Source organism: Centruroides sculpturatus, unplaced genomic scaffold (assembly GCF_000671375.1).
Source record: "Centruroides sculpturatus isolate CEXI.00-Female unplaced genomic scaffold, Cexi_2.0 scaffold348, whole genome shotgun sequence".
Lineage (NCBI taxonomy): Eukaryota > Metazoa > Arthropoda > Arachnida > Scorpiones > Buthidae > Centruroides > Centruroides sculpturatus.
In genome coordinates, this window is record NW_019384859.1 from 337,122 (window position 1) to 353,275 (window position 16,154).

The following is a 16,154-nucleotide window of genomic DNA, read 5'->3' on the forward strand; positions in this document are numbered from 1 at the left end:
TACAAATTAATATTTCACAATAATTTAGAATTTGGTCTTTTACTTCAAATTCTTTATAATTATGAAGCATTTCTCAATTTAGAAAATTTTAAATAGTTTTAATTAGGGTTCAGAAATCCATTTGTATATACTCCATTGGTAAATTGTTAGAAACAGATAGCAAGTGATTTTTTTTTCAGCCACATTTTAAATTCATTCAAAATATGTTCTTAGTGTAAGTATTTTAGTGGCTTCATTTTAAATTATGCAAAGAAGTTATTTTTGTATCTTATGTAGTTGTAACCAAGAAACATACTTTTTGATTCTGGTACAGTAAGAAGCAAAGAATACCGTATTTTTCGCCGTATAAGACGCACCGGCATATAAGACGCACCCAATTTTAAAGGAGGCAAATTCAGAAAAAAAAAATTATGAACCAAATTCTGTAGTAAAATATTTTATATCAACTGTATAAAGTTAACAGCAGTTAAGAAAAATTTTATGTCAACCATGTAACATACTAAGAGCTATCTTTACTATCATAAACAGTCAGCAAACAGTGANATACAAAAAAAATGGTGTTCTACCGTTTTTTTTTAAATCATCTCTACACTATTTCTCTATTGACATTCTACTTTTCGTATTAAGTTATCAACATATATAAAACATGAACAGTTATTGATAAGATATTTTATCTTCGAATATAATCAAGCATCATGTTTTCCTCCCTCATCGAAATGAATAGCAGTGTCGAGAATCCGCACCACTCTCATCAATTTAAGATGAAAACAGCTCGTTAAAAACTAACGAATTTCATTTTTTTATAATATGCAGGGTATTTTTTATATAAAATTTCGTTACTGCATCCATATAGTTAATTTACACTTTAAAAATTATGGATGTTTATTACTATATAGTAGTCGAAAATGTTAAAATATAATACAAACATAAGCTAAGTCGGCAATTGAGAGACGACATTCGACCTATTCTAGATCAATAGAGAGAATATATCTCACATATACACAGAAATTGGATATGATAAAAGATGCACTTCAATATATTGTACAGTTCCTTAAAATATTCCTCCATTTCGTGAATTTTCTATCGAAAGAATCGTGAGGAAACATCGTTATTTTTAATAATGCATTTCATAAACATTTTAATGTCGCAAAGAAATTGAATTTTAAAAGTGTGCTTCGATTATATTTACGATAATAACCATACACAATATTAAACTATATTTAATAAACTAGATCTATCGCTCGTTATAGAAAACATTTTTAACAGATAAATTAGAAAACCGTTTATTCTATAACAAGAACTAAACTGAAAGATAAGGTTATCTTTTCCTATTGTCTTCTATGAATGTTACATATACCGTATCTTATATTAGTTTCGTCACTGAATGCAGTTTATAAATATATTTAAATAAATAAAAAAACTATTTTAAATTACTTTTTATATAATTTATATTTTAAAATGGATTTTAATGATCAAGCGAAATTATTACTTTAACTACTAAGTTTCAATCTGTAGATACATATAGTGTAACAATATTTCTAATTAAAATTAGTATAATTAGTCTAACTACTTAACCTAATTATTTGTTCTAGTAAAAAACTGGTTTCCCATAAATAATTTTTATTTTGAATGTTTTTAATTTTATATCCTGCATTTTATATTTACAGTACACTAAATTAGTGTGAGTGCATGTTTAACTACAAATCTTAAAAGTCAATCAAATGATTACATAATAAATTCTATTGCCTTCAGGAATTCAGATTCAAATCTAATCTGGATTCTTGTGATCTTTTACAATTTAGATTAGGCCAGTGTATTTTATATTCAATTACACAACTATATAAAATTGATCTACTCTTAATGGTCAAATTATTGAAATGTTTTAATTTCCTAAAACAATCTTTTATATTACAATTAATTTTCCACTAGTTAACTAATTTGAATCTATAAAATTGAATTGTCAATTTTATAATGCAAAATAGTAATTTACATTGTTTTAGTAGTTTTTATTATAACTACTGTGTAACTTTTGATATAAAAACCAAATTGTATGCTTTAGAACATATCTATCAAACACAACAATTCAAACAAACAATAAAATAATCAATCTGTCAAAGCCAAACTTTAAATTATCAATATTTCAGGTTAGATAAGATTTAGAAAGCTTTCTACATTGTTAGCAATACACTCAAGTACTTCCATAGCATTCGATAATTTCATCCAAATTGGATAAATGTAGAGACATTGCAAACAACATGGCCTGTTTATACAAAGTCCTATATTATCTGAAGTAAATTGCATAAGAGAATACAGAACAGTGCTCAACAGGAGCTTTTAATAATTATTTTTAAAACTTTTAAGTTATTTCTCATAATATAAAATTTTAAAAAGAATCAAAAAATTTTAATTGTAATCACAGGTTTAAATTTGCTTTTTTAAAATTTCATTTACAACTGTATTTATTAAAGTGTTTTATTATAAAATTAAAAAGTTTAATATTTAAATATTCAATAAATATGTCTAATCTAAACAGAGTACAATACCATACATATTAATATATCCAATCCAGTTTCTTTAATAATTTACAAAGCATTCATGTTATCCAGTTTATGATTATTTGAGGTTACTTTCATCCATATTACCTTAGATCAGATCAGTAATATAAGCATTCCAAAACTGTGGGTCTGCAGACCCACAGTTTTGGAATCCTTTTTTATTACTTAGCAAATATTTATAATTATCATTAAAGTGAAATGTGATAAATTAGTATATTGTATATTAAAATTTTACATCTTACAAATATGTTGAAAGAAAAAAATTGGTTCTTTATTAAATTTAATAAACCATCTAAAAATAATATATGACTCAGATGCCTAGTATTATTTTTGTAATTTTTTAATTAATGAGTAAAAGCTAACAGCTAAAAATAGGGGTCCATCAAAATATATATTTTATTAAAGGGTCTGTGACCTTTCAGAATTTCAGAACCATTGCTTTAGATAATTTGGATTCTCCTGTAATTTACTAATTTTATCATAGATTTGTACAATAAATTTTACTGTGTTTAAAATTCAAAATTACAAATATCAAAAACTAAATTAAAAATCAAAATGCTAATTCATTTGGAATTAATTCTATTTTCAAAAGAATAGTAATAAAATTTCTAATTTAATATAAGACCAAAAATTTTTATTTAATGCAGAAAGATTTTCAATCTTGTTAATTCATCATTAACTACATAAATGAATTCTAAATCTATGCAAACTGTATCTAGCAATAAAATTACAAAGACATTCCAAAAAAGATCATTTGAAAACAAAGACCATTTAAAATAGTCTATGGAAAGATTGATAATATTCCTTTTATTCAATTTAACTTTATTGTTACAATGATGTTCTTTTGTAATGTAACTCTGTAAATGTGTCATTTTACAGAGTTATATTAAAATAAATTTTATTAGATAAAACACAGAATTCAAGAACTTGCATATTATCCAAAATGATTTACTTAAAATGATTACAAGGAAAAAATTATCAACCTTAACCAGCAAAACTATATTACATTAAATATTGACTGTCTTTGCAGCCATCATCAAGATAATACAAACGAAAACGCCAAAAATATTTAATGTAAATAAATAGAATTTGCTGGTTAAGATTGATCTTTTTTGTCTTGTAATCAAATTAAAGCACCAGTTTAAGAAATTTACAATATAATTTTTTTTATCTAATCAAACAGATTAATACCAAGAAACTGTTTTTATTAGTCTGTTATGATATAATAAACCATATCATCAGAAACAATAGATGAAACATCAAAGCTTTTGTCTTAGTGCATTTATTATTTGGTAAAGATGAACAATGGCAGCCAATATTTATATCATCATGCTTTTCTTTCTTCTGCAATTCTTTTTTTTTTATATTATCATAATTTAATATTGAACTTAATTAAAATATGCAATGCATTGCAATCTGTTATAGCTGAAAAAAACTAAAACACATTGTTAGTCCTTTGTTTTTGATTTTTAGATGCCAACAATTTGTCAGAAATCCAAAAATACTTCATTACTAAAGCTAGTACATCCAGGCGATAAAAATCATATAAGCTATATCTTATGAGTTATAAAATTCATATATATTATCACTCATAAAAACTAATATGATGATTTTTAGTGCCTAAATATCCTAGCCTTATTCATTACATTACAAGTAAAAATATAATTTTGTTATAAATTGTTATAACAATTTTTATATCAATATATTTGAAATACTTAAAAAATGTTGGCTTTAGTTAGAGATTAATTTCTCATGATACAATCTCAAGAACAAAAAAATAAAACTTAATAAATTGAAGAAATCTTCATTCAAAATACTCCAAAAATTCTTCAGTTATTTAAAATATTTTTATTTGTTTTTGAAACAATACTAAATATTTTATATTCTTTACTGTAAAAATTTGACTTTAAGCTTTCTTAAAATATTTTAAGACTAACAAATATTAATATACAAAAAAGTGTGTAAAATATATCCATTGATATAAATAGGTGAAAAATTAGTGTTAGAATAGTTCTAACACTAATTTTGGTGGTATTTTAAGAGTAATTTTAAAGTAATCTTCTATCAGTTCATAAAAACAGAAGTTTTATTTATTTATTTTTTTAAATCAAAGACTGAAATTCAGCTAATAAAGTCAAAAGAGAATATTTATACCTAATATAATAAATACAACATGGAGATAAAATATGTAATTTCAAAATCTTCATATTTCTTTACATTCTTTATATTATTTTGATAATCTCTCCTTTTTCTTTACTTTTGCTTGAAATATATTTTATATGTAAATAACACAATTGAAAAGGGCATAACAGGCTATATGGTAATGTTTGTCTCTTGACTATTACAGACTGTCTTGATCACATTAACAAAAGATACAGCCAGTAGAGAGAGAGCTAGATACAATTCCATAACATCTGAAAGCCATCAACTTTGTAAGTAGGAAAAACCTAAAACACCTTGACCTAAAAGGTTAATTAACCAGCACTTTATATAAAAACTAAAAGCTTATAAACTATATTAAACATATTCTCTTCTAAAACATTTTCATACACAAAAGTCATAAGAAATAAGTAAATATTCTCACGGAACCAAATGATATGGGAAATCGCGTTTTGGATGGATAATTCGTATAGCAATAGCATCATATTGGTTTTAGTGTTTCAATAAAACAGTAAAATTTCTCGTTATCAAATATAAATGAGAGAGACTTTCCAAAAGCTTATTTTGTCATGAATTTCATGAGAAAGAAAACAGACAGAATCGATTGTCATTGCTGGAAACTTATCTTCCAAAATTGATCTCCATGAGACATTTAAATTATTTTCAACTCGTCGATGTCGAAAAAGACGAAAAACAAAAATAAATAAAATAAAAAACGAATCAATACACAACTTTTTCCAATCGATTAAGTTTAAAAAACATTATTTAATAAAGATTTTTTCAAACAAAATTTTCTTATTATGTCTAGCAATATAACGATTAATAAATGATGAGAAAAATAAAAGTTATTTTAAGGAGTTATCTTTGCGTTACAATATAAGTTTATTTACTAGTAAATGCTTATTATTACATATAAAAATAAGTATATTGCATTACAAACGTGTTTAAAAACATATGTTATCATAAAAAAAATTTATTAGAATTTTAAAAATTAATTTTATCATATAACTTAGTCCTAGTAGTAAATTACGTGGGAGTACGTTCGTCCTACATCGTGACAAATCTATATCGATAAAGACACTAATCAACAAACTTTATGGTCCTTTCATCGAAAATTATAAACACAATTACGATAAAATCTTATTACTACTTCTCTCACGTTTCAATATTTGTGCACGCGTAGTAAAAATAATGGAAACATTTTTGTTTCACTAATTTCTTTCGCGTAGCTTATTGTATCCAAAAATGCACTCTTATCCAATAAAAAAATATGTAGAAATATATATAATCTATGCAAACTGTATCTAGCAATAAAATTACAAAGACATTCCAAAAAAGATCATTTGAAAACAAAGACCATTTAAAATAGTCTATGGAAAGATTGATAATATTCCTTTTATTCAATTTAACTTTATTGTTACAATGATGTTCTTTTGTAATGTAACTNACATTCAGACTTTTATAAATTAGCAAACAAAAATGGTACCCTCAAGTAGCTTTATACCTGTAATCAGTTCATAATTTGTAAAGAAAACTTACTTTCCATAGATGAGATTTCTTCTCAAGAAATATCGTTGAGAGAAGCAGCTACAGCTAATTTGAGAAGTGGAGGGCAAGGCTATACACGTTGTCAATGCAAAAAGAAGTGTTCCACAAATAAATGCAGTTGTAAAAGCAAGGGACTCTTGTGCAATTCAAAGTGTCATAACAGTTTAAGTTATTGCAATAAATAAGATTGTACAACATCAATCACATAATTTATGTGCAAGTTTATTATTCTATTATTTTTTTTTTAATGATTTAAAATGTACTGTTCATTTTAGGTTCAATAGTTTATTTACATGTACTGTTACTTAAGCTTTCTCCTATTTTGACATATTAAAAAGTTGCATTTTTGTCTTAACATAATAAAAATATTTTTATTCAACATACACCATCAGTGCATGCTGAATGTTGACATTTGCCAGTGTAAGCAAGAAATAATGATGTTTAGCAAATATTTCGTACATACGCGAAACGACTGTTTGAATGCTGACATTCATCAGATATCGGTCATTCACAGTAACATATATAATATACTTAGTTACACATACATTTTATGTAACTGATAATATGGAGTTGTTCAATATAAGAGTCAGATTGTATATACTACTACTGCTAATTTTTTTCTTGTAAAATAGAAAAACAGCACTAAACACTAAGAAAATATTTCACAAAAAAACAAAGATCTCCAGAAATAAAACTTAATCTACTAACCACTACAAATTAATATTTCACAATAATTTAGAATTTGGTCTTTTACTTCAAATTCTTTATAATTATGAAGCATTTCTCAATTTAGAAAATTTTAAATAGTTTTAATTAGGGTTCAGAAATCCATTTGTATATACTCCATTGGTAAATTGTTAGAAACAGATAGCAAGTGATTTTTTTTTCAGCCACATTTTAAATTCATTCAAAATATGTTCTTAGTGTAAGTATTTTAGTGGCTTCATTTTAAATTATGCAAAGAAGTTATTTTTGTATCTTATGTAGTTGTAACCAAGAAACATACTTTTTGATTCTGGTACAGTAAGAAGCAAAGAATACCGTATTTTTCGCCGTATAAGACGCACCGGCATATAAGACGCACCCAATTTTAAAGGAGGCAAATTCAGAAAAAAAAAATTATGAACCAAATTCTGTAGTAAAATATTTTATATCAACTGTATAAAGTTAACAGCAGTTAAGAAAAATTTTATGTCAACCATGTAACATACTAAGAGCTATCTTTACTATCATAAACAGTCAGCAAACAGCTTAAAAGCAACTTTATATGCCAGTCTCTTCTGCTTTGACATCTTGATGGGGTTGTATGAAATATGATATATTTCATTCAGATATACCATACTACATATATCACTGCTATTAGCTGAGCGCAGAGACGAGTGCCTTCACCCGCCTCCCGTGCTGGCTTACGAGACTCTAAAAAGTGCACAAAGCCAGCGCGGGAGAGAGCGAAGGCACGTGCCTCTTCGCCCAGCCAATCGCAGCGCGAGGCAAAGACCGCACAAAGCCAGTGCGAGGCAGAGCGGAGCTTCCTGGTATCAGACGGCGCCAAGAGGTGGAAGGGAACGGAGTGGCCGAGTATTCCTGCGGTTATGTATGTATGCAGAAGTGGAGGGGCAGCGGAGGGCCATGGTGGGCTTTTGTATTTGCCGTATAAGACGCAGGCACTTTTTTCCCCCCGATTTTGGAGAGAAAAAGTGCGTCTTATACGGCGAAAAATACGGTNTTACCGTGAAAGAGCCCGACCGCAGACCTTCTAAACTAAGTGGTTCCTCTCTCTCTCTTGGCTGTTGCTTCTTTTGTCTGCTCTACCGGGAGTCATTATGTAAATGAGCCGACTGATACACCCCCATCGCACGCGTACTTTGGGCACCTCCCGAATTAATGGACGGATAGACGTTTTCTGGATCCTTTCCCGACTTTAACCTAAGTCATTTATTATTTTGAACATGAACGGTCCTATCCTTATTTATTAAATTTGTCGAATTTCACGCTTAATTTTGTTCGGCTTTTTAAAAATATATTTTTTAATGTTAAATTACTCTCGGAGTTTTTACAGCCACGTTACGATGATGGGTAATTTTGTAAGTAATTGCGTTACGAATCTTTAGATGAAAATTATGTAAACTGCTTTAAAAAACAACTCGTAGATATCTCGTCACGCTTGTTTACGTATGATAATGACGTTCCATTAATTATATAAAGAATATATCTTCGTTACGATTACATTAAAGTGAGCCGTAACAGTTTAAAGCTTAACATAATCTACATGGCGGTAAAAATATATAATAAATTTTAACGCCTATTAATTCCTCTAACTGTTTTTATCAGATAAAGTCAATTATCATTTGTGAAATTCCAATTAGAAGCATCTATCGGCCATCTTGAGCGCGGGCATACCTGAAGGGTGCATCACTGCTGGAATCTCAAGTAGATAATCACTTGCACCCAGGTGTGACGTCATATCTGTGGCGGACAACATTCCAGTCAGATCGTCCCATTTTTACTAGCCAAATGATGACAGGACGGTGGCGAAATTTAAGATAATGGACGCACGCGACACAAGACCAAACTATCACATAATTACTCTTCTCTTTTTCACGGAATTTTCGACAACGCCCGGGTTACAGACACTGACGTGCAAAATACTTGCACTGTCCGATTTGTGTAACAAAGAACAGGAAATGCCGTCCCTCCCTTCTCTAAGGAGTACATTTTACCTATTTATGTTGCATTTTCGTAATAACCACCATTAACGCACTCGAAACTCTTTTTATTATCTATTTTTTTAATTCAGAAAATATATATTAAAAGCATTCTTCTGTTAGAAAATGAACGTGCAATAAAGTCAGCATACTGCATCACTTATCTTGGTAGGGATTCCCGGGCCATTGCTAATTTTAGAACCACGCATCCGAACGATCGAGGATAAATTCGGGCTTTCGTACAGGTTTACTTAAACTTTACTAGAAGAGATTTATTGGGAATTTGGCCCAACGCGTGCCTGGTTTATTTGGAAATTCCAAAAAAGTGCCGCCGTCTTCAAAAATGGTCACCGAAGATGGCGGATAGATTAGAGTGGCTTCGTCTATTACAAGAGCTACTGAAGTGTCCGGGTAACCGGTACATACTTTATTACACATAGACTGCTGTAGGGGTTTCGAGGAGACGGGAGACATGGGGCGTAACATGTCACGCCCCCTGGCGTCTGGATTATCGGGGCAGTTTTTTAATGGAAGTCATCCGATAAATAGAGGTCCAGAAACCGGCGGGGGAGGAGTGGATCGTAAAATGACGAGCGCTTTCACGTCAGGTTAGAGGTCAAAGGATGAGATGACTTTTTCTAGAGAATCTTCGTGACGGACACATCTACTGACGAAAATTTATCGTTGGGGGCAATGAAGCCGTGTCCCGTTTTACTCCACGCAACACTCACTCTCCCGTTTTTGCTATTTCTATAGCAAACGAAATAAAAAAATAAAAAAAACCAAGGAGATTTTGACAAACAACTTTATTAAAAAGATGTTACTTGTCAAAATGGCGGATTAGTTAGACGTTAATCGCTATTTAATATTGTTACGCTCGGGTTAATAAATTAAGAATAAATGCACTTCGTGAATATAATACGGCCATTCTAATCATAATAAAATCTCCATAAAAATCACGAATCTATTAAATCTTGAGCTTTAATTACGCTAAAACTAAAGAAAAAACCTAATTCTGTTAAACACCATTGTTACATACAGTACAATTGGTGATACGATTACCATCTTCCTCATTCCTCTTGTCAGTAATTTTATATATCTAACTGAGTATTAAGAATATAAACTTTAAACAATTAAGTATAAAAAAAGAAGCTGTCAATCTCACTTGACAACGAACCTAATGTATGTGTCAATCAATAAGAACTAAGTAGGGCCGGAGATGATCAAATCTACTGTATTCGACTAATGGCTTGTCCATCAAGATGTCAGCAGTTACTTTTAAATGGAAGATGGAAATGATCTAAACAATAATTCCATTATTAAGAGGGTTGCGACTTATTTTTCTTATCTCGGTCATGCAATTAATTTATTGAGTTTTGCCTTAAGTCGGACTCTAAAATCGTAACCTGGACTCATTATCGAGGATTACTGTGGCCTTTCAGAGTAATCAAAGTCTTTTTTTTTGGGTCGAGTTTAAGTAGTAAAATCTGAGATGGGATTTCTTTATTGAGCTATTCTTGATTTATTTTTTACTAATTTGAAGTTCTTGCGGGATTTTCAATTGATTGTTTAATGATGGAACTGAACAGATGATAGTTAAGTTACCATCAGAGATTTGAGGGAAAGATACCTTGATTCGAAGAAATAAGCAAAAACAATGTATGATAATTGTAAAAATTACTTCTAAATAATACATTTAATGAAAAATCCTATTTATTTCTAATTAAAATATAATTAGTTCATCTTAAAAGCTACTTTGTTTGCAATATTGCCAGCTGCAGAATTTTTTCACATAATTAGCTAAATAAATATCAACTTTTAAAGAAAGAATTTACAAAACAGTGGAAATCTCACGCATATTCACCAGGTAAAAATTAAATGTTTTTCTTCTTCCGGCATTTTAAGATATGAGCTTTACGAATACCCGATCATACGAAGGTTGTAAGGGATCCTTGTCAACTCTGCAGTATCACCTTGGAATTTTCTGAGTGCCGATTGTATCACGTGACGTGTCATGTCGTCACGTGATACATAGGGCCACCCGAAATCCGCTTGTCACGAATACGATGCGTCATCATTCATTCCACCGATGCTGTCATTATCTCAGAAAGCCTCCAGGTACGTTATCGCTATTTCGCGCCCGGCTGGAGATGAATTTTGACGACAGGTGATGCAGTTTTCAGTCATTTTATGATACCAGAATCTTAATTTTAACTAGTTTTTATTTGTATGTAATTTTAATTACTCTTAAATTTGTTACGATTAAAACTTTATTGCATTATAAATACCTTGTTGCGTTCTAAACGCTTTTCAACTATTTATATTCTTACTTTATGTCGAATTTGCTGTTTTGATGGATCTTTTAGGACGTAATTTGTATCAGAAAAGATGATACAACATTATATATTTACTCGGCAAGCATTTCGTGATGGTGTGGTTTGATGTACTTCTGTAAACTCATCCCGTTACCTTACAATCAAGAGATCAAAACTTGTTTCTTCATGAAATTCAATAAGAGTCGGGTTCGATTTCCTTGATGATCTACATCTCTCTTTCTGAAACACATTACATTTCTATGGAGAACTGGTTCTTTTTAATTAATCATTCTTATTCAAACACTACTTAATCAAATATGGCAGTAGTGTAACCGGGGGAGAACCGGGGATCCCCTTATGTTTGTAAATAAATAAATGAAGAAAAAACCAAATAAATTCAGGTAAACGACTTGAATGTGATAAATGTACTGTACTTATACATACGTATATACAATTTACTCTTCATCCACAGCGCTAGTGGATACTACATCCATAGTGGTACAGGGATGAGTTTCGATTGGAAAATTTACATTTGCTGTTTTGATTAATCGTTCAGATAGTATAGTAATTTGTAGAAGAAAATACGAAACAGAGTTACAGATTTACTCACAAAGCATTTCGTGATGGCATCCTTTGATGCACTTCTAGAAATTTCTCTTATTTTCAGCCATTTTCTTAATTTTTTAAATCGTGTTTAATGGATACGCGTTTTATATAAAAAATGATTAAGCCAATTTCTTAGTGCATAGATACATATTATTCTTTTAAAATTTAAAAACAAAAACATATTCATTTATGCAAATACATCGTCCATTTTTCAATGTTCAGAGATGGAATTTTATGTTATGTTTTTATATTTATATTTTTCCTCATAGATTCATTAGAATTTCTGAATATTTTATAAGCAAAAGAATATTTTGAAACATTCGAGCAATTTGAAAAAGAAATCAAGAGTCCAGAGAATCAGAAAAAAGCAGATAGAAGTCCATAACATTCGGAAACTGCAAGGAGCAATTCTATAAAACTGGATCAACGTGTTCGAACCGATCCATGTGACTGTTGGCATCGTCAAATCAGTTGCAGAAAACAAAAAATTAGCAGAGAAACGACAATCCTGAACTTTCAGCAACAATTTTCAAAGTCAAAAATAGCAATTCTTACGCATCTTTATGCAAAAATTAACATCTGCCACCCTCCAGTAGATAATTAAATGAGAATCCTTATCTCTTGATAGATTTGTCATCATGAACATTAAACTCGGGAATATAAGATTTAAGTGTTCCATTAATTGCTAAAACCGGATGTGTGACATAAGAAAGAAGGAAAATCCCCTAAAATACGGCAATAACTAGTGCCACTGATGTATAATGACGTCATTAATAACCCAAAGGAATCGGATTCCGGTTGAACAAGTATGTAGTTTTAAGGATTAACCCGAGACGCCATTTGCTGATGACAAATAGCTTAATTGCTCTTGCAAATCATTGATGTCAGGTGACTGGCCAAATTCAAGGTCCCCCTTTTTACGTTCGGAAATTGGCAATAAGAGTTAAAAAACGTTTCGAATTTATAAAATGTTAACTTTTCTACTTGATTTAAACAACGCTTACCATATACAAATACCATATATATATATATAATCGTTTTTTCTTTTTAATGAAATAAGGTCAATGCGTTTTACTGTATAAACATGCGCATATTAATTCCTTTCCGTTCCGCAAAATTATAGTGAGTGAGTGAATTGTACTGTACATGTTTGACATCAGACGTACTGTACACCCGTTCTTTGTTAGCAAAAGTGTGACATCGATTCTGTGTCACGGCGTACATTATCCAGATCGAAACGAACGGGTTTCGGGTTATTTCACGAAAATGATTCCGTTCGTGACAACGAGTTTTCCATTTTTTTTATGGGAATTTAGCCAAAAACAAACAGTTTTAGATGTTTATTATTTAAGTTTAGAAGTTTATTAATAAAATACTTTAGATATCAGAGTCAAATGTATAATAAAACAGAATTTTTACGATATTTTTATACAACAAATCAACACATTTGATTTAAAAGTGTAAATGTGAGACGACCAATCAGGAGACTTCCCCCCAGTTTCGATAATCAACAACTGTATGGAAGATGTCACCTCGTTTCGGTCCACTTGGTAACATTCGAATTATCAAACTTATGAAAAAATAGTAAACCAGTTCCATAAGAAATGAATATTTCCCCCAAAATATTTTAACAAATCAATGCAAATTCAAATTATTCACGTATATCACGGTTAAAACTTCCCTACAACGCGAAACATTCCCAAGAGTGTCATTGTGATATATTAAAAATTAATCATTCGTTATCACGCCCGGAGTTCTCGTATTAAAAAATTCATCAACCATTGAACGTTACGCGGAAAAGTAATTTACGATTAAGAAATTTCTAGAGATCAGCATCAAGAAAAATATCATAATTTTAATATAGAATTCCACTTATATATATATATACGGATATTATAGAGCGTAAGAAAGATATGTATTAACAAAAATTATATATATATATATATAATTTTTGTTAATACATATCTTTCTTACGCTCTATAAAATCCGTAAACAATAGCAAAATGTAATTATATTAGCATTTTTGGAACAATTTCTGTATTTTCCGTTACGATGATTACGTTAATGTACGCTAAAGGTCATCGACTTAACTTCAATATCACCTTAGAAACAACAAATGAATCGAAGATGAAGGAAGGATCACTCACATAGTATTCTGACGAATCACTCACTAAACATTCAACTATCAAACTTATAATCGTCACGATGATTATATACGAGAGCAATGCCTTAAAAAACGAACGCGCAAAGAGAGGGCAGTGTCCTGAAATAGGCGTTTGTTCACCGTATCTTTGTATGTATATATATGTATAATTTTTCAAACCATTGCATATCCGTTTAACGGCCTTTTCTCGTCACGAAACGTTTACCATCTAGAAACAAGCGAATTCTTACAAAAGAAAAGAAAGCAAGAGGGATGTACGTGTAAGCATAAAGTTTTGATTCTAAATCTGGCACCTGTCAAACTGCAATAGTAGTAGGTTAGTGGTTCTTCGTTGGCTCCTTTCCAAAAACTAGTTCTACCAACACGAAGTTTCTTACACTTCGAATCGTAAAACCCGAGCAAAAAAAATCAAGTTATAATAATGATAAGGAAGTCCAAATTCGTATTTTTCAACGAAAATTAGATATCTAAAAATATAGAAGAAAGCATTTCAAGACGGAAAAAAAGCAATAAAACGTAGTCAAAGCGTCTCGTTAAACTTTATAAAACTTCTACGCTTGACGATAAAACTTCTAAAAATAGATATTCAAAAATAATTAGTATTGTTTCATTACAAGAAAAACTATTTCGTAGATTAAAAACTAGCATAAAAATCATAATAATATTTGCGCTTGTAAATTATTAATTTCTTCAAATAAATTTTAATACAAAGCTTATCAGACGATATATCGAATTATTTATTATTTTGATAATACACACCACCTTAAAAAATAGCACGATAAAAATGTAAAGCAAGCAAAAAAGGGGAGAATAAGATAAGAAGTTTATAAATATGAATAAACGAAGTGCATCGTTATAATTTTACGAAGTAATATTTAAAAGAGCTTTCTTCTCGGACGAAACTTCAAAAAATAGCCCATCTGGCTTTAATCCAAGACGATGCTGCCAATACTAGAAGGGGGGACTAAGTCATTAGGTCGACAACTAATATACTGGTTGAGATAATTAATTCGTTTATCGAAATGAGAAGTTTAAACTTTTTACTAAATTAGTTAAGTTTTTTTCAAAACTACAATTCTTCACTAATTTAAGTTCCTAATCTAAAATTATTATTAGAAAGCCGTAATAAGTGGTTTACAATCTATCAATAGTTTGAAAGACCAACCTTATCACTTTGGTAGTGATAATAAATCAATCTAGAGTAGGAATTATTTTTAATTATAAAATAAACTATTTTTAAATTGAGGAGTGCGGTATCCCGCGAGTAGAATTCATCCGTCTACCTGTTGCTTTCCGGTCTTTACACGCCATTACATTTTTGGGTGTTGAAGAAAGTAAGGAAACGTGATCCCAACGAGTAGCGCGTGACGCAGATGGTAGTCACGCGCAAGAAAAATAAAAAAATAACAACCCATTTTATGATATTGCAATCGATACGTCCGCAATAACATAACTACAAAGAAGAATACAACTTATCCAACGATTAGATATCGTTCGTGGGCTTAAAAAATAATCTTTCGTAGCTTGGCACTTTAAATTTTATTATCGACTTCGTGAGTTAAACATGATAAGAACGTCTTTTCAAAAAATCGATAATGCAAATAAAAGGTGTGAATTATAAATATGCACCGCGCGGTTCGATATTTAAAATATTTTATTTTGTTAAATATCATATGACTTTTTCTAACAGTTCAAAATAATAATGATAAATATTTACTCAACTATGTCCATAAAAAATGTTTCACTACCCAACACCTGTATAAAGAGAAATATTTGGAAACAAAATCATTTATACATACAAAAAAAATGGTGTTCTACCGTTTTTTTTTAAATCATCTCTACACTATTTCTCTATTGACATTCTACTTTTCGTATTAAGTTATCAACATATATAAAACATGAACAGTTATTGATAAGATATTTTATCTTCGAATATAATCAAGCATCATGTTTTCCTCCCTCATCGAAATGAATAGCAGTGTCGAGAATCCGCACCACTCTCATCAATTTAAGATGAAAACAGCTCGTTAAAAACTAACGAATTTCATTTTTTTATAATATGCAGGGTATTTTTTATATAAAATTTCGTTACTGCATCCAT

At 29.8% G+C, this 16,154-nt stretch overlaps 1 protein-coding gene across 3 annotated transcripts in view; it reads right to left on the reverse strand.

Annotated features, from left to right (window-relative positions):
• LOC111630636 (restin homolog) overlaps positions 1–16,154 on the reverse strand; it is a 47,348-nt gene that overhangs the window by 12,373 nt on the left and 18,821 nt on the right. The gene's annotated exons all lie outside the window — the stretch shown is intronic.